General features: G+C 38.8%; 1 protein-coding gene and 1 pseudogene across 2 annotated transcripts in view; one reads left to right on the forward strand and one right to left on the reverse strand.

Moving 5' to 3' along the window:
• The window catches only part of NLGN1 (neuroligin 1), a 779,124-nt gene that overhangs the window by 234,916 nt on the left and 519,232 nt on the right, over positions 1–24,976 (reverse strand). The window lies entirely within an intron of this gene.
• LOC102266249 (zinc finger protein with KRAB and SCAN domains 2 pseudogene) lies at positions 13,509–23,222 on the forward strand (annotated as a pseudogene).

Here is a 24,976-nt window from a genome sequence, read left to right on the forward strand (position 1 = left end):
GCAGTCCATGGGGTCGCAAAGAGTCAGACACGACTGAGCAACTGAACTGAACTGAACACTTAGTATTGCATATTAGCTGTCTCATTTAATCCTCAAAATCACCCTATAGCGAACCTCTGTTGTTTCCATTTTACAAATGAGGATACTGAGGTTTAGTTATATTAGGTCATATAAGAAGTTTAAGAGTTGGAACTCAAAACCTATTCTTTCTGTCTACAGATCCTGTGGTAAAAGGAGCAAAATATGCCATCCAAAATATTGATTATATTGAATTAAAGTTACTTAAGAAACAGCAGTTACCAAAAGGACACTCTGATCCTCCTTTGTTTTCCTAAAAACAGGAAATGAATCTTCCATGTTTAGGGGAGACCTTCCCTGTACCAGGAGGTAAAAAGACATTCTATCACCAGAGACACAGAATTCAAGGGCAAAAACCTATACAAATTAACCTTGTTACTTCTTCACTAATTAGCTACCCTAAGCTCAAAACCCTTTGTCAATCCAACACTAATTTATTGCTTCTTTGCCTAAAAGGTATAAAAGCTACCTGCTTTGGTTACTTCTCTGAATCTCATATTTTGGGGGATACTGTACATAAAAAATTAAATTTGTTTTTCTCTGGTTAATATGTCTTATATCAATTTAATTATTGTCTTAGTTTCCCCTTTAGAGTTGCAGAAATGATCAACCTTCCACATTGCCTCTAACTCTCTCTCAAAAGAAAGAAGGGAAAGGTTTTCCTTTGCTACATGTGTTAATAGCCAACTGCACTAGTATACAACTCTTTCAAGAATAACAAAAATGAGGTTCATACTACTTTCTTGTCACTCTTCTGACACACCCAAGGTGGTTTCTTTATTATCTCTTGACTTCTAGGCCAAAAGCTATCTAGACAGTTGTATAAGCAATGAGCTGCCCACACTGTCCCTCATGTGGTTCAGTTTCACATCTTCACGAGCTCTGTCAACTCCTGCATGTGTGCTGAGTTCCTCCATCGTGTCCAACCCCATGGACTGTAGCCCGCCAGGCTCCTCTGCGCATCTAATTTCCTAGGTAGGAATACTGGAATGAGTTGCCATTTCCTACTCCAGGGGATCTTCCTGACCCAGGAATCAAACCCACATTTCTTTTGCAGTCTGGCATTGGCAGGCAGATTCTTTACCACTGCACCACTTGGGAAGTCCACTATCAACTCACTTGGTTGTATTCCTCCTTCATCTAACCTTAAAATACTCATTTGCTCCAGAAAATATATGTTTAGATATTATAAATTTTATTTTTATTTTATATAGAAAAAAAGTGTATGAAACACATGCAGTTGAGCATCTTAGGGGCCTCATAGCCTCCTTCATGTACTATATTTATATAAACAGAAAGTCTCATTAATTACATCTTCAAAATATCTCCCAGGGTATTCCCTCCCTCTTCATTCCCACTATCATCAGTTATCTGGTCACTGCAATAGTTTTTTAACTTGTTTCCCTCATTCTGTCTCTTCCTCTCTAATCTAACCTGTGCCCAGTTATCAGTTACATTACCAAAAGGCCATTTTGATCACATTACACTCTGATTAAAAACTGCAGGACACACCTATATCCAAGGTAATCAAGTTATTCCTAAGTATTCAACCTTACTGCCCTGTGAGGTACTGCTACAGGTAACATATGACTTATTCTATGCCTTATGCCAAATTACACTTATTCAGACTTCAATATCATACAGCTTCTTCTGGATTTACAGAAAGATTAAACCCCATTTTTTATCCATTTCCAAAGCCTATGCATGTCCATTGTCTGCGAATGAGGATTCCCTTCTGTGAAACTAAGTTATCCTCTTCATCTCTACCCCACAGTTTAGCACAGAATCACATACATATATATACACATATATATACAGCAGTAACTCTTTTCATCTCACCAACTCTTTTCTCTCAGTACCTGGCATACTACAGGTATCACTCCCTCTCCACACACCTTAATGTGGTGTGTACCTGCTGTTCAACAAAATGCTTTGTTTGATTTTTTTACATTAAAAATAAAAATTGCATTTCTACCCCATCTATTATTTTAGATAAACATCATGTTAAGAGTTTAAAATGAGGCAGAAATAAGGTTTTTTAAAGATATTTCTACGGAATGCCCTGTAGTGATCCAAATAGGAAGGAAGTATAAAAGGGAGGCGATATACGTATATGTATGGGTGACTCATTTTGCTGTACAGTGGAAACTAACACAACATTGTAAAGCACCTATGTGTACTAATATGCTAAGTTGCTTCAGTTATGTTGACTCTTTGTGACACTATGGATTGGAGCCCACGAGGCTCCTCTGTGCATGGGATTCTCCAGGCAAGAATACTGGAGTGGGTTGCAATGCCCTCCTCCAGAGGATCTTCCCCACTCAGGGATCGGACCTGCATCTCTTATGTCTCCTGCATTGGGAGGCGGGTACTTTACTACTCGCGCCATCTGGCAAGCAACTATATTCCAACAAAAGCAATTAAAAAAAGAGAAAACACTCAAAAAAAGGAAACTTGTGGCTAGGATCATTTCTTTATCAAATATAACTTCTTCAGGTTCACTAACATTTTCTAAATTAATATTTTAAAACAAACTTTGAAAGCCTGCAAATAAAGTCAGTCCAAGGTGAACATTTCTGATAAGTGAATAATGTTTTGCTAATTCTAAGTGCAAAAGAGACATATCAGGTTCAAATCAAGAACATACCCAGTTTAGCAAGGGGGGTCCATAGAGATTAGGATATCTAGCAGACTGGGCTCATGTTAGTGGCTGGGACAGACTTGAAGCTTTTCAATAGATGTTTATGTATTTCATATGTTTTCATTTTCACTGTAATCACTAGCTTATCCTCAAGAGAGGGCCCAAGGTGCTTAGGCAGAGCAGGCAGCTGCTATCTAGCAAATCTGGAGAAGCACTGAATGGTCATCATACTCAGAAACTCTTTTCCCTCTCAGCTATTTTTATAGCACCTAAAATGTCAATTTCCAGTAGGGAAAGCAAGGAAGCCCAGTTAAGATGCAAATTCACGTGTAGCGCTAGAAGAAAAGACTCAAGGGGGAAAAAGTGTACTCCAACTTCACCTACTTCCCAGTTCTGCCTCAGGCCAGCCTGCTGAGAGGAAATCCTATCGAGCTTCAAAGTAAAGAACTAGGGTGAGCTTTTCCAGGGCTTTGTGTTCTGACAATTCTCTGTACTTGAACAGTCTACATTTACTTTCTTTAATATTTATGTCCTTTTGAGTTTTTCCTCAAATGCCCCAAACTATTTTCTTCAAATAGATGAATTTGATTATCCCATTTCTTAAAGGGTGTCTAAGTTTAGATATCTGGAGACACTGGCACAGAATGTAATAGATGACTTAAACTAGGCAACAGACCTGGTCTGCACAGATACATCACAAATTTGCCAAATGAAATTCCTCTAGTAGGACAGTGTGTGCCCATCAGAATAATTGTTGAGAATAATTGTTTTCATAGAACTCTACTCAGATCTGCCTACTTTAACCCAATGAAGACTTCATCTAACTCTGTAATGTCACTGAGAAGAAAAGTGACACTAACTTTCCATGTGGACTTTTAAACCACATTTCTAAACAAACGTGAACTTCCAGATGTGCAAGCTGGTTTTAGAAAAGGCAGAGGAACCAGAGATCAAATTGCCAACATTCGCTGGGTCATCAAAAAACAAGAGAGTTCCAAGAAAACATCTATTTCTGCTTTATTGACTATGCCAAATCCTTTGACTGTGAGGATCACAATAAAGTGGGGAAAATTCTGAAAGAGATGGGAATACCAGACCACCTGACCTGCCTCTTGAGAAACCTACATGCAGGTCAGGAAGCAACAGTTAGAACTGGACATGGAACAGCAGACTGGTTCCAAATAGGAAAAGGAGGACGTCAAGGCTGTATATTGTCACCCTGCTTATTTAACTTATATGCAGAGTACATCATGAGAAACGCTGGGCTGGAAGAAGCACAAGCTGGAATCAAGATTGCTGGGAGAAATATCAATAACCTCAGATATGCAGATGACACCACCCTTATGGCAGAAAGTGAAGAGGAACTAAAAAGCCTCTTGATGAAAGTGAAAGTGGAGAGTGAAAATGTTGGCTTAAAGCTCAACATTCAGAAAACGAAGATCATGGCATCTGGTCCCATCACTTCATGGGAAATAGATGGGGAAACAGGGGAAACAATGTCAGACTTTATTTTGGGTGCTCCAAAATCACTGCAGATGGTGACTGCAGCCATGAAATTAAAAGACGCTTACTCCTTGGAAGAAAAGTTATGACCAACCTAGATAGCATATTGAAAAGCAGAGACATTACTTTGCCAACAAAGGTCCATCTAGTCAAGGCTATGGTTTTTCCTGTGGTCATGTATGGATGTGAGAGTTGGACTGTGAAGAAAGCTGAGCACCGAAGAATTGATGCTTTTGAACTGTGGTGTTGGAGAAGACTCTTGAGAGTCCCTTGGACTGCAAGGAGATCTAACCAGTCCATTTTAAAGGAGATCAGCCCTGGGATTTCTTTGGAGGGAATGATGCTAAAGCTGAAACTCCAGTACTTTGGCCACCTCATGTGAAAAGTTGACTCATTGGAAAAGACTCTGATGCTGGGACAGACTGGGGGCAGGAGAAGAAGGGGATGACAGAGGATGAGATGGCTGGATGGCATCACTGACTCGATGGATGTGAGTCTGGGTGAACTCCGGGAGTTGGTGATGGACAGGGAGGCCTGGCGTGCTGCAATTCATGGGGTCGCAAAGAGTCGGACAGGACTGAGCGATTGAACTGACTGAACTGAACTGGAACAAACATTGTTAAAAATCTCTTCGCTGATTTAAAATGGAAGAAACTCAATTCTGGATATTGAATTTGTAATTATGGATCTACTGTTTCTGAATACTCAGAGGAAATAAAAGTACAGTTCAGACTGCCTCTATGGTCAGTAAAAATATGCCCCCTAGATATATTCTGCTGCTCCTGCTAAGTCACTTCAGTCGTGTCCAACTCTGTGCGACCCCATAGATGGCAGCCCACCAGGTTCCCCCGTCCTTGGGATTCTCCAGGCAAGAACACTGCAGTGGGTTGCCATTTCCTTCTCCAGTGCATGAAAGTGAAAAGTGAAAGTGAAGTTGCTCAGTCGTGTCCGACTCCTAGCGACCCCATGGACTACAGCCTATTAGGCTCCTCCATCCATGGGATTTGCCAGGCAAGAGTACTGGAGTGGGTTGCCATTGCCTTCTAGTTTTACTAAATTCCCACTTGTAATAAGATTAATTTAATGGGGCTTGGATGGTAGAAAGGTAAATTTATCAAATTTATTTCTCTCCGCAACAGAATAAAAAAGGTCAAGATTTGCCAACTCTGATGACTTTAAACATAGTATCATTATTTACCTGTTTTCTTTTGAGATTATGGTTTTGAATTTTTTTCCCTTATCTGAAGGAGTTATGTATGGCAACTATCCATACTTTCAGGGCAACAGCGAAATATTTATAATGTTTATTAAGCAGAGAACTCAGGAATATAGGGAAGGAAAAAGATTTTTAGATTGTGTCAAATATTCTTTATGTTATTATTTTTATCACCAAGAGCATCACAATCTGAGAAAAACACATTAGCTTCAGTGAGTATATTTGAAGAACTTACTTGCTATCAACTTTTTCTTCTATCAAATACCAGACTAAATCATTTGAAAGATTGTTGGTTCTGAGTTTTTGAATATAGATCATAATTTTCAATACAAACAAGTCATTCACATATGAAGTCCTGCCAAAACACACTTTTCCCACAGCAAGAACCAACTTAAGGTTAGTACTTAAAGAAAGAAGGTGTCATAGAGACATGATTTTACCTTACACAGTAGAAAACCTAAAGACAACTAAAATTAAGAGATACACATGCAGATACACAAAGATTTGCTCCATAATCCATCTAAAAACTATATTTAGATAGAATTGACATCATGGTCAACAGTGAAAAAACTAAATAAGAAAACAAACTTTTTAAAAGTATATTCAACCTTGGAATAAGTTGACAGGTTACTTATACAGATTTGAAGTATCAAATACCCTGTCAAATACAGTGTCTTAACATAACTTCCTTTTTTTATTTGTGGCAGATTCTTCTAGAATATTTTAATTTTTAAAAGTCCATCATTTTCAAGTTACTTTAGTTACTAGATCATCTGTTATAAATGAGGGGAACAGAAGAAAAAAAAGATAAAGAATAAACTGCTTCTGCAAATTTACATTAGTGAGACCATGAATAATTAGACTAACAATCATTTGTATAGTGGTGAAGTTGGCATTAAGTCTATTGTAATAACCCTTTTTGGAGAAGGCAATGGCACCCCACTCTAGTACTCTTGCCTGGAAAATCCTATGGGTGGAGGAGCCTGAAAGGCTGCAGTCCATGGGGTCGCTAAGACTTGGACACGACTGAGTGACTTCACTTTCACTTTTCACTTTCATGCATTGGAGAAGGAAATGGCAATCCACTCCAGTATTCTTGCCTGGAGAATCCCAGGGATAGGGGAGCCTGATGGGCTGCAGTCTATGGGGTCGCACAGAGTCGGACACGAGTGAAGTGACTTAGCAGCAGCAGCAGCAATAACCCTTTTAAGATTTCAAAAATATCATTAAACTTTCCAGCTATTCAAATTTGTTGTAAAAATACACATTTACAAAGCCAACTGTATTAGTTATTTTATGATATGCAACAAAATAATCCCAAACTTCATGGCTTCAAACAATGATATTTATTATCTCTTTGGCACTGCTTAGCTGGATCTTTTGACTCAGAGTCTCTTCAGGACTGCCTTCAATGTATGAAGTAGGGCTGCAGTTATCTTAATGCTCAACTAGGGGGTGGACCTGCTTCCAAGCTTGTTTATGTAGTTGTTGGTAGGATTCAGTTCCTCAAGGGGCTTGATCAAAGGTTACCCTAGTTCCTCATCTCATGAACCTCTCCAAAGAGAAGATCTCAACATGGCCACTGAATTCCTCAGACCAAGTAAGTTAGGAGAGCTGGTCGGGGTGGGGAGGGGAATAAGGATAAGACAAAAATGACTTTCTTTTATAACCTCATCACATTAGCCATATTCTCTTCACTAAGATATTCACCAGGGACTGTGCTCACACACAGGGGTCATGCTGTGTTTTGCTGAGTCACTCAGTTGTGTCCGACTCTTCGAGACCCTACCGACTGTAGCTCAACCGGGCTCCCTTGTCCACGGGGATTTTCCAGGCAAGAATGCTGGAGTGGGTTGTCCTCATCCAGGGGATCTTCCCAACCCAGGGATCAAACCCCAGTCTCCGACATTGCAGGCAGATTGTCTGAGCCATCAGGAAATCCAGGGAGAGGGCATTATAAAAAAGCATGATTATGAGGACACGGGATCACTGCCCGTCATTGTAGAAGTAGTGTACCACATTACCCAGATGGAGTTAAAATAATGTCTTAAAGTGTTTCTGCTTTCCACTTGATTTTTCTAGTAGTTACGTGTAGATCTAAGAGTTGGACCATAAAGAAGGCTGAGGGCCAAAGAACTGATGCCTTCAAATTTTGGTGCTGGAGAAGACTTGAGAGTCCCTTTGACTGCAAGGAGATCAAACCAGTCAATCCTAAAGGAAACCAGCCCTGAATATTCATTGGAAGGACTGATGCTAAAGCTGAGCTCCAGTACTTTGGCCACCTGATGTGAAGAGCTGACTCACTGGAAAACATTCTGATGCTGGGAAAGATTGAAGGCAAAAGGAGAAGGGGAGCAGCAGAGGATGAGATGGTTAGATAGCATCACTGGACTCAAGGGACATGAATTTGAGTAAACTCCAGGAGACGGTGAAGGAAGGGAAAACCTGGAGTCCTGCAGTCCATGGGGTCCCAAAGGGTGGGACACAACTTAGTGACCAAACACAACAACATAGCTTGTAAGTAACTGCATCAAGATTCAGACTCAAACTATGAATCTGGCACCACAGTTCATGTTCTTAATTACACACACTGTATGTGAAGGGCTTCCCAGGTGGCGCTAGTGGTAAAACCCGCCTGCCAATGCAAGGTATGTAAGAGATGGGGGTTTGATCCCTGAGTGAGGAAGATCCTCTGGAGGAGGGCATGGCAACCCACTCCAATATTCTTGCCTGGAGTATCCCATGAAGAGAGGAGCCTGGCAGGCTACAGTCCATAGGGTCTCAAAGAGTCAGACACAACTGAAGTGACTTAGCATGCACAGTATGCACACGTTTGTTAAATTAGGATGGTGGATTAATACTCAGAATTACTTTCCTTTTCTTCTTTCTAATCTCCCATGTCTCGAGTTCCTGTTCATCAATGAATTAATCCAAAATATTTTACACCTACTAAATTCCAGCACTATATTAAGAATAAAGTATTGTCTTAATGCAGCTTTCCATATCTTTTTCATAGACTCTTTCCTTGTTTGTTTCTTCTTTATCCCTAAAATATCGTTATTGACACTTTATATTTGCTGTTACCTTTCCTCTCTTTTTATTATTAAAGATTTTGAATTATAAAAAAGTTGAAAGACTAATAACTACTTATAAGCCCTTTTATTAAATTATCTATTAATATTTTTACCACATCCTCTGTCTTCATCTCTTTCTTCCTCTCTGTTTCCTTCTTTCTCTTCCTGTCTCTTTCTCACATACACACACATGTGTGCTTGTGCACACACAAATCATCATTTTTATATGCTATTTGATAATAAATTTTAGTACTTTTAAAATATGCAAACCTCACAAGAACGTAATTTTATTTATTTTCCCATCCTTTGTGCAGTTGTCATATATTTTACACTTACATATGGAATAAAACTATATTATTATTTTAAACAGACAGACATTTTAAAAAGAAATTTTTAAAAAGCTGATTGTCTCTTCTATGCTTCCTCCCACCAATGTATCACTCTCCAGAGACCTCTGTTCTTTCCTGTAGGTCAGAGTTTCCATTGGTGTCATTTCCTTTAGCACCATAACTTTTTTTTTTTATCTTTTAGCATTTCTTGTAGTACAAGTCTGCCAATGAGGAATTCTATCAGTTGTCATTCATCCAAAAATACATTTATTTAATCCTTTGTTTCAGAGATGTTTTCATTGGATATAAAATCCAGGGTTCAACTTTTCCTTCCTTTCAACATGTTTGAGATGCCATTCCAACCTCATTCATACCTGGCTATGGTTCATTATCATTTTTTTTCCATGTATGTAATGATATTTTATCTCCTTTGGCTGGTTTCAGGGTTTTCTCTTTGGCACTGAATTTTAGCAGTTTGACTAGGATCTATCTGAATGAGGTTCTCTTTCTATTTACTCTAATATTGATGAAAATTCTTTAATCCATAATGATATTTTAAAACAAATTTGGTAAGCATTCAACTATTATTTCTTCAAAAATTTTTCTCCATTTTTTCTTTCTACTCTTTTTGGGACTCATATCACTTGTAACATAGATTACCTGACATTGTCTCTCAAAACATTGATATTCTTCACTTTTTTTTTCAAATTTGCCCTGTTTCCTTTGGATCAGGTACTTTCTATTGGTCCATCCTCAAGTTCAGTAATCTTTTCTTTTGCATTCTACAGTTTCATTTTAAGCCCATGGTTGATTTTTAAAATTTAAGATATTCTAATTGTTAGCTCTAAAATTTTCATTGGTGCACTTTTATAGTTTCTGCTTCTCTGCTGATATTTCTCCACATATTTATTTATTGTGAACACCCTTTCTTTTAAATCACTGAATATATTTATAATAATGGCTTTAAAGTCCTTTTCTACTAGTTCCAAAATATGAATCTCTCAAAGCCTGTTTCTGTTAACTGTCATTTTGTTAATTATGAGTCATACTTTTCTGATTCCTCACATGTCTAACATATTTTAAATATTTTATATTAAACATTAGAGATGATGTTGCTGGGAGTTTAAATTATATTTGTCAACATGAAAATTTTTGAACTTTGCTTTCTTTGATTCACAGTATTTATGTTTATGTATATAAATACATATATATAGTAACACATATTTTAATTATTTTTATTTTTATCCCTCTTTTTTTTTCTTGATTTGGATAACCAGTGGCTTGTTTAGTTTATTAATGTGTCAAAATGTCAACATGGGATGTGCCTACTATCTCTTCCTTTTTCTGGTTTATACTTAATTAACTTCAGTCTCTTTTTCATTATTTACTTCTTTGTAGTGCTTTTATTTTTATTTGCTGTGTTTCTGGATTGAGAAATTAACTCATTTATATTATTCTTTCATATCTCTTGATATAAATATTTATAATATTTTCTGTTATCATCGATTTATTTGTATCACACAGATTTGAATATATGGAGTTTTATATTAATTTTTGGAAATTCTGAAATTAGGATTGGTATGTTCCTTTTTCCTCAGGATTTGGTTAATAGATAATTCTGATATTTCCAGGTTGAAAGTCTTTTGGGACTTCCCTGATGGCTCAGAGGTTAAAGCGTCTGCTTGCGATGCGGGAGACCCGGGTTCAATCCCTGGGTCGGGAAGATCCCCTGGAGAAGGAAATAGCAACCCACTCCAGTATTCTTGCCTGGAGAATCCCATGGATGGAGGAGCCTGGTGGGCTACAGTCCTCGGGGTCGCAAAGAGTCGGACACCACTGAGCGACTTCACTTTCACTTTGTTATGTATTGATACAAAAATGTTAGTATTATTAAAACTTTATAGCATACTAAGATCTTCTTTATAACTTAGTATAATGGTCAACTTTTATGAATGTTTCAAGAGTACCTGAGAAAAATGTATATTTTCTATTTTCATGATGTATATTTCAATATACATTTATAGTATCTACCTTAGGGGAGTTGGTGATGGACAAGGAGGCCTGGTGTGCTGCAATTCATGGGGTCGCAGAGTCAGACATGAAGCAACTGAACTGAACTGAACTGAACCTTACTAATTATGTTATTTAGTTCTTCTGCATCTACAGTAAATCCCCTACATACATAGCTTCAAGTTGCAAACTTTCAAAGATGCAAACGTGTAGTCCACCAATATCAGGCATGAGTGAAATTGCAGCTCGCCCTCTATCTCCTATTGCTGGTGATCCTTCAACTCTACCATCTCCTACCTCCTCTCCCTCCTCCAATCAATAACTCTTCTTGCCTGTTCACTTGATGCCAGTACCTATATGCCAGCTGTTGTACTGTACCTTTTATGATACTATACCATAAGATTAAAGATATTTTATTTTTTGTGCTTGTTTTTGAACGTATTATTTGTGTGAAAACTATTATAAACCTATTAGAGTACAGTAATTCTAAACTTATCATACAGCTGACTGTGTTAATTGGGTACCAGGCTAACTTTGTTGGACTTATGAACAAATTGGACTATGAACATGCTCTCAGAATGGAACTCTTTCATATGTAGGGGACTTAACTGTATTTAATTTTCTCATATCTTAGAGTGAAATTGATATACAGTTCAACTTTGAACAACAGGAGGGTTAGGGGTGCCAACCCTTTGCAGAGTTGAAAATCTACTCTCTGTAGCCCTGGGTCCAGGGTACCTGAGTTTCTTCCATACTCATGGTTCCTCTGTATTCACAGACTCGATTGTGTAGTACTCTAGTGTTCACTATTGAAGAAAATCTAGCATACAAGTGGACTCATGCATTTCAAGGCCATGCTGTTCAAGGGACAACTGTATTGAAATTTTATTTTGCTATGCCATTTTAAAACTACAGCGTTATAAATCAAAAAGAAAGATCTATGCCTTTCAGAAGAACTTGCACGCTCATATGTTGAGAAATTTCACGGTGTGATCAACCTTATCTATCTCTTTAACTCACTGTGGGACATTTCCCTGAAATTCATACTTTAACATTAGGCGCCCTTGCCATACTTTTTCAGACCATCTTATTGGTATATTTTTTATTCTTGCCCCTTGGATCAACTTTATTTGTCCAGCAAACTCCCATTCATCTATCTAAGTTGCTTCTTATTCCTCCACTTTATCTTACTACAGCTTGATAGAGAGAAATTACTAAGAAACTGTTGGATGAGAGAATAAATGAATAAACAAATGAGATAGGTACCACTGCCAAGAAAAGACTCTGGATGTTATTATTAGTATTTAATATAATGTAATACTTAGATGCAAACATAATAAATGCAATATTTATTATACATAATTATAATACTAAATCAGTGTTAAATTAGTAACCAAAGTATTTTGTTTACACAAATTTTAATAGAAAAAGCAGTTTTAAAGTAATAAATAACATATCAATAAATGACTATGTTTCCTTATCACAAAGACAATGATTTCAATAGTATTTATATTTTGGAGAAAAAAATCTAGATAGAAAAGATATCTATCTCCTCCGAACAATGAGACTATATTAATGAATGAAGCATAGAAGTTCTACTTCTAAAGGACTGTGATATAACATTCCCATTCATCCAATTATTGCTTTCCTCTCAAGGAACACTTTGAAATCATTGAATTCTTAGTTGATATTTAATCAGTTAGAATTTTTGGATACAAATTTTTTTTAAATATTGGCATTGCCATATTTGAATGATGGCAAGAGATAAGGCTATGGTTTTCCCGGTGGTCATGTGTGGATGTGAGAGTTGGACTGTGAAGAAAGCTGAGCGCCAAAGAATTGATGCTTTTGAACTGTGGTGTTGGAGAAGACTCTTGAGAGTCCCTTGGACTGCAAGGAGATCCAACCAGTCCATCTTAAAAGAGATCAGTCCTGGGTGTTCATTGAAAGGACTGATGCTGAAGCTGAAACTCCAATACTTTGGCCACCTCATGCGAAGAGTTGACTCATTGGAAAAGACTCTGATGCTGAGAGGGGTTGGGGGCAGGAGGAGAAGGGGACGACAGAGGATGAGATGACTGGATGGCATCACCAACTCGATGGACATGAGTTTGAGTGAACTCTGGGAGTTGGTGATGGACAGGGAGGCCTGACGTGCTGCGATTCATGGGGTCACAAAGAGTCGGACACAACTGAGTGACAACTGAACTGAACTGAACTGGAGAGATACTCAAACTCTACCTGGCCCGAGGAAGCCATTTATAAAGTTTTGATAAAGAAAATAAATCAATTTTTATAAAAACAGAATGCCACCTATTGCAAATCAAATTACAGGTAGCTTTTCTACCATAAGTTTTGGTCTAATACTTTATCCCTTGATAATTACAACAAAACAAGTTTTTGAAAAAAAATTTCTGTGACTCCCATTGTCCTTCATTCCCAAATTTCAAAGCTTTCTAAAACGTCATTTTTATTTTTCTAAAACTTTTAAATCATTCAACTTAAATCAATGGATTTGAGTCAAGTTAAAATGCCTAATAATAGTTTTAATATTATGACATATCTTACCGACTCTTTATCCTTCTGAAGAAAAAGGTTTCTTAGAGAAGAGCTACCCAAGTCCGAGGTCAGGGGTGGCAGCTGGGAGGAGCTACCCCATGCCTGAGGCCAGGGGCGGCGGCCGGGAGGACCAACCTCACGTCCAAGGAGCGGTGGCTGCACGGGTGCAGAAGCGCCTAGAGGTGCTATCCCACGTTGAAGGTCAGGAAGTGAGGCGGTGAGGAGATACCCCTCATCCAAGGTAAGGAGCAGTGGCTGCACTTTGCTGGAGCAGCCGTGAAGAGATACCCTATGTCCAAGGTAAGAGAAACCCAAGTAAGATGGTAGGTGTTGGCAGAGGGCATCAGAGGGCAGACACACTGAAACCATACTCACAGAAAACTAGTCAATCTAATCACACTAGGACCACAGCCTTGTCTAACTCAATGAAACTAAGCCATGTCCGTGGGGCAACCCAAGACGGGTGGGTCATGGTGAAGAGATCTGACAGAATGTGGTCCAGTGGAGAAGGGAATGGCAAACCACTTCAGTATTCTTGCCTTGAAAAGGCAAAATGATAGGATACTGAAAAAGGAACTCCCCAGGTCAGTAGGTGCCCAATATGCTACTGGAGATCAGTGGAGAAATAGCTCCAGAAAGAATGAAGGGATGGAGCCAAAGCAAAAACAGTACCCAGTTGTGGATGTGACTGGTGATAGAAGCAAGGTCCGATGCTGTAAAGAGCAATATTGCATAGGAACCTGGAATGTCAGGTCCATGAATCAAGGCAAATTGGAAGTGGTCAAACAAGAGATGGCAAGAGTGAATGTCAACATTCTAGAAATCAGCGAACTGAAATGGACTGGAATGGGTGAATTTAACTCAGATGACCATTATATCTACTACTGCTGACAGGAATCCCTTAGAAGAAATGGAGTAGCCATCAAGATCAACAAAAGAGTCTGAAATGCAGTACTTGGATGCAATCTCAAAAACGACAGAATGATCTCTGTTCGTTTCCAAGGCAAACCATTCAGTATCACGGTAATCTAAATCTATGCCCCAATCAGTAACGCTGATAAAGCTGAAGTTGAACGGTTCTATGAAGACCTACAAGACCTTTTAGAACTAACACCCAAAAAAGATGTCCTTTTCATTATAGGGGACTGGAATGCAAAAGTAGGAAGTCAAGTAACACCTGGAGTAACAGGCAAATTTGGCCTTGGAATACGGAATGAAGCAGGGCAAAGACTAATAGAGTTTTGCCAAGAAAATGCACTGGTCATAGCAAATACCCTCTTTCAACAACACAAGAGAAGACTCTACACAGGGACATCACCAGATGGTCAACACCAAAATCAGATTGATTATGTTCCTTGCAGCCAAAGATGGAGAGGCTCTATACAGTCAACAAAAACAAAACCGGGAGCTGACTGTGGCTCAGACCATGTACTCCTTATTACGAAATTCAGACTTAAATTGAAGAAAGTAGGGAAAATCACTAGACCATTCAGGTATGACCTAAATCAAATCCCTTATGGTTATACAGTAGAAGTGAGAAATAGATTTAAGGGCCTAGATCTGATAGATAGAGTGCCTGATGAACTATGGAATGAGGTTCGTGACATTGTACAGGAGACAGGGATCAAGACCATCTCCACGGAAAAGAAATGCAGAAAAGTAAAATGGCTGTCTGGGGAGGCCTTACAAATAGCTGTGAAAAGAAGAGAAGCGAAAAGCAAAGGAGAAAAGGAAAGATATAAACATATGAATGCAGAGTTCCAAAGAATAGCAAGAAGAGATAAGAAAGCCTTCCTCAGTGATCAATGCAAAGAAATAGAGCAAAACAACAGAATGGGAAAGACTAGAGATCTCTTCAAGAAAATTAGAGATACCAAGGGAACATTTCATGCAAAGATGGGCTTGATTAAGGACAGAAATGGTATGGACCTAACAGAAGCAGAAGATATTAAAAAGAGGTGGCAAGAATACATAGAAGAACTGTACAAAAAAGAGCTTCAAGACCCAGATAATCACGATGGTATGATCACTCACCTAGAGCCAGACATCCTGGAATGTGAAGTCAAGTGGGCCTTAGAAAGAATCACTACGAACAAAGCTAGTGGAGGTGATGGAATTCCAGTTGAGCTCTTTCAAATCCTGAAAGATGATGCTGTGAAAGTGCTACACTCAATATGCCAGCAAATTTGGAAAACTCAGAAGTGGCCACAGGACTGGAAAACGTCAGTTTTCATTCCAATCCCAAAGAAAGGCAATGCCAAAGAATGCTCAAACTACCACACAATTGCATTCATCTCACATGCTAGTAAAGTAATGCTCAAAATTCTCCAAACCAGGCTTCAGCAATATGTGAACCGTGAACTTCCTGATGTTCAAGCTGGTTTTAGAAAAGGCAGAGGAACCAGAGATCAAATTGCCAACATCTGCTGGATCATGGAAAAAGCAAGAGAGTTCCAGAAAAACATCTATTTCTGCTTTATTGACTATGCCAAAGCCTTTGACTGTGTGGATCACAATAAACTGTGGAAAATTCTGACAGAGATGGGAATACCAGACCACCTGATCTGCCTCTTGAGAAATCTGTATGCAGGTCAGGAAGCAACAGTTAGAACTGGACATGGAACAACAGACTGGTTCCAAATAGGAAAAGGAGTACCTCAAACCTGTATATTGTCACCCTGCTTATTTAACTTATATGCAGAGTACATCATGAGAAACGCTGGACTGGAAGAAGCACAAGCTGGAATAAAGATTGCCGGGAGAAATATCAATAACCTCAGATATGCAGATGACACCACCCTTATGGCAGAAAGTGAAGAGGAACTCAAAAGCCTCTTGATGAAAGTGAAAGTGGAGAGTGAAAAAGTTGGCTTAAAGCTCAACGTTCAGAAAGCGAAGATCATGGCATCTGGTCCCATCACTTCATGGGAAATAGATAGGGAAACAGTGGAAACAGTGTCAGACTTTATTTTTTGGGCTCCAAAATCACTGCAGATGGTGATTGCAGCCATGAAATTAAAAGACGCTTACTCTTTGGAAGGAAAGTTATGACCAACCTAGATAGCATATTGAAAAGCAGAGACATTACTTTGCCAACAAAGGTCCGTCTAGTCAAGGCTATGGTTTTTCCTGTGGTCATGTATGGATGTGAGAGTTGGACTGTGAAGAAGGCTGAGCGCTGAAGAACTGATGCTTTTGAACTGTGGTGTTGGAGAAGACTCCTTGGACTGCAAGGAGATCCAACCAGTCCATTTTGAAGGAGTTCAGCCCTGGGATTTCTTTGGAGGGAATGATGCTGAAGCTGAAACTCCAGTACTTTGGCCACCTCATGCGAAGAGTTGACTCATTGGAAAAGACTCTGATGCTGGGAGGGATTGGTGGCAGGAGAAGGGGATGACAGAGGATGAGATGGCTGGATGGCATCACTGACTCGATGTTCATGAGTCTGAGTGATCTCCAGGAGTTTGTGATGGACAAGGAGGCCTGGCATGCTGCGATTCATAGGGTCGCAAAGACTTGGGCATGACTGAGCGACTGAACTGAACTGAACTGATCCTTCTCCCCTCATATACACATACATAAAACCTCATGAATAAATTAAATAAAAACATTGAGCCAGTCTTATAGAATATCTAGACTTCCAATTATTTCCAAATAAAATTCAGAGAATTGACTTAAGTCAACAGATGGTTTGGGGCTTGTTTAAAGAAGAAATTATTTCACTCCATATGTAAGCTTGTGAGACATGCAATCAACTGCTGCACTTTTGCACATAATTTCTAGAATTTCATTTTAAGAAATGCATCCAGAGAATATTTAGTAGAGAACCAGTAACTTTAAAGTTTCTTTTCCTTTTACAGTAGTCAGGACCTCACTAGCTTGTCTTACTGGTCCTTAATAAATTGGCTTGAATTTGCTGCTATTTTTATATGTTTTATCTCAAATCCATTTAATTAATTTTGTTGATTATTTTAAACAGTTTAATTAGCTATATTTGTACTTCTGAACTACTGAAGCTAAAAACAACAATGTATATATCCTTTTAAGAATAAAAGTAATCACTTATGCAAAGTTCTTCAGAGACTATTATTTCATAGGGGTTGACAATAATTCTTTGAGTGGCAACTAGGAAGGCTGATATGCTTTTATTCCTCCGGTTCTACTCTTCTTTATGGCTGAACCATCTATAGTGCATTTACCAATTCTACTGGCTTTCCTCTGAGTGTAATGACTTTCCTTGTACTCTGTTAAAAATATATCCCCACAAATCAAGAAGAAGCAGATTCAGACTAAGTGGCTGAGAAGATTTACATTCTATTGCTAACCCAGTTATTACTCTGCTGAAAACCCCATAGCATCAATATAATGAATCCCTCAACTTCTGCAGCAAGCACAATTTTTCTTCCCAACCTCATTGGCTCCTAACTTTCTGCTTGACCTTTTACAATCTGTGTGCGGCAGAACTTCATTACAACCTTTTAATGATGCACAAATGGCACACAACACCAAGGTCACAGAAGATCCCAAGTGAAAACTTTTCAAACACCACTAGAATAGATATTGAGACCTCATTTAAGAGGCAGAATAACCTTATGGAGAAATCATACCTTAGGATTTAGTGTGTTCCCCAAGGGCTGGTAATGCAAAATATTGACAATGTGGTAAGTTGAATAACTAACTCTCAACAAACCTTTTTTTAAGAGGAAAAGAAACTGACTTATCAAGCTATAAATGGCTAAGAGATCCTAAACAGTTCTTTTGGTGTCCTATCTCAGTGCTGGGAGGATAATAGCTTTAGAATTCCAACCCAGACAGGTTTCATTATATAATTCACAACATTGATGTAAGCTCAAGAAGCCAACACTCTTATATATATATTTTTTCTTATCAGCTCGAGCCAGCAAAAAGCACCTCAAAATCCCATTGTAAAGTAAGTTAAGAATGTGAAAAGCACAAAATTACAGCATGGCTCTCCTCATGATTGATTGAAAGTGGAGGAATCTTGAAGGTGTAGGAGTAAGCAAGTTGAATTGTAGGGCAGGATGGGATGTGGCAAGAAAGAGGAAGGGAGAATTTGATTCTGATCAGCAATCTCCTTCAAGAAAAATGAACATTTGCTTGGGGAGCGAGAGTAAAGGGGAAAAAGCCTCAAGGAAATGTTTATTTCTACTTGTTACTGCTCAAGGAAAGTAGAGGAGAACACATGTTCTGATTCTTCTTTTTGTACTTTTGAATCATTTCCAGGGTTTGTTTCACATTTTCTCTTTTCCTGCCCTTCCTCTTTTTTTCCTTTTTCTCTATTTTCACATCAGCTCAAAAAGTCCAATTTATCACATAGTCGAAGTTATGTGATCTGCTAACATATGAGATAAAATGGCTTGTTCAGGTTTAGCTGGAAAAGGGAAAACATTCCAATTCACTGCTCCCCCTACCATAGTCCCCCAACTCAAGTTTTTATTACAGAGTATATACTGAGTACCATGTGGAAAGAGAAATGAAAAATAAAAATGACTCTGAATTGAAGGCCTCTAGCCCAACATTGGTGGTACCATGATTACTACTTTCTATGTCCTTAGGAGAGCTAAGTAATTTTTTCTCCAACTCACACACTCATCAGCAGTTTTAAAGAGGACAAAGATGAGAATTCAGAAGTCACAGAAATCAGTTCTAAATCCACGAGGGCTTTGAGTCCTTAGACACAGTGTGTACAAGAATGTGAGTTATACTGTCATATACAGCCAGGTTCAAATCTCCAGCTTAGACGCTTTATAGCCATGCAAACTCAGCACAATTACTTAACTCCTCTGTGCCTTAGTTTCTTCCTGTCAGTTAGGAATAACAACTAATTTGCATAGTTATTGAAAGAATTAGGAATAATAATCCATGTAGAGCTTACTGCACAGAGCTTGCCACTTCATGGATTCTCATGAAAAAACTTGGGGTCATCATAAGTCAGAAGGCATATGACTTGATTCAAATATTGCCAGAAGTCATAGGTTTTAATTTTCACCAACTGTAGTCTCAAGATTGCAGCATGGCTGTTAGGTTAAAGAAAAAGTATGATTTTCCCAGGGTTTTTGCAGAAAAGTCTATCTGATTTGATATAGCACACTATTTAATAGGAAGTGAGTCAGACACAACTGAACAACTGAACTGAATTGAACTGAACATTGGGAATGGCTTCACAGGAGCTTCAGTGGTAAAGAATCTACCTTCCAAGCAGGAGATGCAGGCTTGATCCCTAGGTAGGAACGATCTCCTGGAGAAGGAAATGGCAACCCACTCCAGTATGCTTGTCTGGTAAATCCCATGGACAGAGGAGCCTGGCAGGCTACAGTCCATGGGGTCACAGAGTCTGACATGACATAGTGACTAAACAACAACAACAAAACTGGGAGTAGAGGCTGATGCATTTTATAATCTATCCACAGGTTTGATTACTAAACTTGCCCCACACTCCCCTAGAACACCTTCATTTATAGCAATTTTGCTCTTAAGCCATCCTGTCCCATTGGCACTGAAAATACTCTTATGTGGAATTCCAACATAGTTATCTCCTCTATGCAAAGTTGCCTTTGAGTCCATGCTAACCCATGGCTTTATTTCATGGTCTAAGTCAATACTGGGCACAAAGAGTAGGTTAACTAGCAAGGCTACCCAGGAAGAAATACTAGATCGCACCATTTACCCTGCCAGGCTCTCTGCCACAGGCGTCAGGGCCCGAGCAGTATGATGGCTGGCAGCTTTGGTAGTGAGCACAGATGGAGAATAATTGAGGTGCCCCAGTTAGCACCAGGCACATTGTGGAAGCTCAGAAAAGTATTAAACAGCAATGGGAAACTGCTCATATTCTCTCTACATACAGCTGTTATACATATTTGTGAATATATTTGTAGATCAGATTACTCACATTTCATCCTCAAGCCTGCAGGGTTGAATGTGAAAGACCTGGCATTTGCTTTAAAAGTTCTCAATATCTTGCCCAAGGATATGCTGAACCTTTGGTACCAGAAATTATCTATAGACAAGGAAGTATCGACAAATTCAGTGCTTTAGAGATTCCTGCATAGAAATTTGCTGCTTAAAATTCTTCAAAAAATGGCATAGACTACTGTAAGGAATAAATTTTTTCCACAGTAATCATGCAATAACATATGTATTTCCAAACTATCCTCACACCTTCTGGCAGAAGTAGGTCAGTTAAAATTAGTGATAGGAGAATAATATTTTATTAATGTTAAAATATATATGTGCAAGACTATATGTGCAAACCATATAGTCAAGTAGTTTTTGATTAGTATTCATCTACTTATTTAGGAATTCTTCAACAAATACTTATGAGTATTTACCTATTGTGTTTCAGGCAATTTCATGGGCTCTGGGAAATGGCATGAAAGAAGCAAGATGAAATACATAAATCTCTTTATTAGTGCTATAACATAGCACTCTTAATGCTCTTTTCCAAATTCTGTAAAAGTGAGATTCATCTGCAGTGGAATGGGAATGATGTCCAATTCATGTGCTTTTATCTAATTTAACTGAAATAGGTACTTTCCAGTATAAATGCTTTACCTTGCCATAAAATTTCATTACAGAATGTGTCAAAACGATGTACAAGCAAATGGAGTTAAAGAAGTGAAGTTTTCATAATTCTAAAAAGTCAACTGTGAAAATAAAAACTGCCTCTCTGCCTAATTCCCCATGCACATCCTGCTTTTACATGAATAATGATATAAAAGATTCTGAGCTCATTCACCTGACAAAGGAGGCATAAAAAATACCGGTAAATATATTCTTATCTGCCTTGTTACCATTTGCCATCTGTATTGTTACTGAATTCTACAGTCACTTCACTACAGATGCAAAGAAATCTTAGCTACAACTCTCTTCCCTCAAAATCACAGTCAGTGTCACGGTATTGGATTAGTAACAGTTGAGAGAATGTGGCTTCCTTCGAACACCAGAACAGTGTCGGACCAAGTTCAAAAATCTGCGGAAGAGTTACCGAAAAGTGAGAAATGGCCATGTGCTAGCACCCTGTGCCTTCTTTGAGGACATGGGCACTTTGTTGAATCCTGCAGCACATGTTTCATCCACAGATAAGCCAAGGGAGATCTGTCTCTCCCCAAACTGAAGAGAACTGGCATCAGTGCTGAAGAACAGATCAATTTGGTGGAGGAGGAAGAAGCTGCAGAGGAGTCTGATGGTGATGAAATGGGCGTTGAGTTTATCTGGAAGCCTGAGCTTCATGGTGGCCCTGTCATATTTCAAAACCTGAGTGGTGTGCATGGGGGCTACAAGGAAACCAAGACTTTCCTTGACATCCTCCATGAGACTTGGTCTTATGAAGTGCTGCAAGCCTGTCATCGGAAGAGCAAGTGGTATGGGACCGTGGCTGAGCAGCTTCGAGAGTGTGGCTTCCTCCAAACTCTGGAACAGTGCCAGACCAAGTTCAAAAGCCTTCAGAAGAGTCACCTCAAAGTGAAAAATGGTCATGTGCTAGACTCCTGCAGATCCTACAAGGAGATGGATGCCCTGATTAACTCTCTCGGGCATCTGCTTCTCCCACCATTTCCCCAGAAGAAGCCCCATCGTCCTCAGTTCAAGAAACAGACATCATGGAAATTGAACCTCAGGAATCTACAGGCTGGGAACCTGAGGAGGACTCCCAGGAGGCACTTGTTGAAGATTCTGGCAGCGAGAGAATGAGTGAGGAGGAAATCATACAAGAACCAGAATTCCAGGGACCTCCAGGTTTACTGCAAAACCCGAGTGATTTTGAAATTGAAAGTAGTATCAAAGAGGAAACAACACAGGTAATCTGTAAGGACATGGAGCAGCATACGGCATTCGTAGAAAAGTCTAAAAGGGTCGTTTTCCAGAATGTTGATCCAGGTAAATATCATAAAAGGGATTACATCTCAGGAAGACAGTGGGAAAACCTTCATGGAATTGGACAGGGAAAACTGGTGCATCAGCCTCGAGATTTGGGGAAAGCCATAGTGTGTCAGAGGCCTTTTGTGGGGAAGAGGCCCTTCCGGCTCCTCAGATTATGGAGAAAGCTTTAGAAGGAGTGAGCGTCTCATGTGCCGCATGACCCACCAGAAGGAAAACCCTTCTAAGTGCAGTGTCTGTGGGAAGTGCTTTGGTAGAAGCAGGAGTCTAGTCCAACACCAAAGAATCCACACTGGGGAAAAGCCTTTTAAATGTCTCAACTGCGGGAAAAGCTTTACGACTCCTCCAGCTTTGGTGCCCGCCAGAGAATTCATACAGGAGAGAAAAACTACACATGTGGAGAGTGTGGGAAATGCTGCAGCCAGAGCTCCAGTCTCATTATACATCAGAGAACCCACACTGGACAGAAGCCCTACCAGTGCGGTGAGTGCGGGAGGAGCTTCACCAACAGTTCGCACTTCAGTGCCCACCAGAGAGTCCACACTGGCAAGAATCCCTACAAGTGTGTGGACTGTGAGAAAAGTTTCAATAACTGTAGGAGATTTTGCGAGGACCGGCGAGTACACACCGGGGAGAAGCCCTACAGGTGCAGCCAGTGTGGCAGACATTTCAGCAAGAGTTTTGTGCTCATTAAACATCGGGAGGTTCACGTCAGAGAAAAGCTGCTGCCACCCCTGCCAGTATTCTGCTCCCCGGAGAACGCCCTCAAGGGGAAGAAACTGATGACTTCAGGTAGACTTTATAATGATGAGCTCTTCTCTTCCTAACTGTCCACTTAGCCATTTTACCCTGATCTCACTCTCGGAAGCAATCTTTTCTTAGCTATAAAGTGTCATTTCCAAGATAAGCTTGAGAATATAAATAAGCTAAAGGCTTGGATTCTGTTCTCACCTCTGCCTCTTTCTTGATTAGTCTGTTCTTCTCCTTCTAATACTAATCCAATACTCGCAACCAATACTAATCCAAATATTTTACTTTTTCTTCTATTTTTGACTTCACAAGGACTTCTTTTCATCATCTAAGACTATCTCCTTTCTATTGTAAAAGAGGTAAGAGGTTTTAGCAAATTAAAGGAAATAATTTACCACCACCACCCCCAGAGGATCTAATTTTATAACTATATCCAGCAAATGTAATAACAATAATTCCCTTGACTGAATAAGACTCATCTCTATATTAGAAGGTCATTTTTTTTTTTTTTGGATTGAGGCTTGCAACAGATTTAGATGGACAGTTGAAGGGAACAAAAAACGGATCCCCACTTAGCAAGTTAAATGACCAGAAACAACTCTGGAGAATCAACAGATGACAGATGTGGCAACCAGACTGCCCTCCCATGGACATCCAAACCAAGACCATTGCAGGATCAAGGTTACTTTGAGCCAGAGCTGGCTATCAGTGGTAATAATAATATATAAGGAGATATATATATATATATTATTATATAACAAAAATATTTAAGGATTAGAAAACTACATGGAGGGGCATTCCTCAAATCCAGTTGCCAAGCAACTAAATTTTATGTCCTGTGTCTTGGTGAAAGATTTTGTGTGTATATATATATATAATTATATGTTCACCTTTCTGCCTGGCTATCACCAGACCTAGAGCTGGACTCTTAGTATGAGATGTTCAGAGTCCCTGCAAATTAAGCTTCATCAGCATCTTACACATGCTGGCTTCTTTTTCTGCTAAGCACTGCAGCATTAACACATGTTTAATTACTAGGAAGTTTCCCTTCCCCCCACAAAAACAGTGCCCTGACACATCAATGCCTCTAAATTTTGTTGTGATAAAAAACACCTAAGTTATGACTTACTTCTCTTCTCCTCTAATTACAATTTAAGGCCAATTTAAAACCAATTAAGTTCTTGTTATTTTTTCCCCAGTCTGCCATTAATAGGCCCTAAATCACAAGAATATAAGAGGCTGTGTAACATCAATCTACAGTCACAATACTTTCAGTAGAGTTGTCATGAAATTACAGAAGGATAACAAAACGATTAGATGTAATTAGGCAGGAGGAAAATAGGACTCAACTCAAACTGTCAATCAGCAAATAATTAATCTTAATGTAGAAAAATGAAAAAAATATATATACATGGCTTAAAAGTCATATTATAAATACTGCATCCCCAAGAAAATGAAAGCAACCAAAGATAAATTAGAAGTCCCCTATTATTAATTTGATGAAGTTCATGTTTACCATAATAAATGACAAGGTTTCTCAATTTATTAAAATGCCTGAAAGGAGAATGGTTTTCTTAAGTCTAAAATATAGCACTTGAGCTTATTAGCAAATGACATACAGGAATTTAATGTTTTATTAAATGGTTCCTTACAGAAAAATAGAAACAGAAATGGCCATTTATCTTCGAGGAGTAACCATAAAAATCCCATTATATATACTAGTCTCAGAGAACTTCTATGGTGAGAACTTTGAATTCCCCTTTGTATTGAAAGTAAAACCTGCTCCAATGAAAGATTTATGGTTTACTTATCTTTTAAGAAAATTATAATGCTGAATTAGTAGGAAAAAGCTGAAGTAGACTGTTTAAATGACATATGAATGATAATTCTGTATTACATATAATTCAATAAAAGGAAAAAA

The sequence above is a fragment of the Bos mutus genome, chromosome 1 (genome assembly GCF_027580195.1).
Source record: "Bos mutus isolate GX-2022 chromosome 1, NWIPB_WYAK_1.1, whole genome shotgun sequence".
In the NCBI taxonomy this organism is placed as follows: Eukaryota; Metazoa; Chordata; class Mammalia; order Artiodactyla; family Bovidae; genus Bos; species Bos mutus.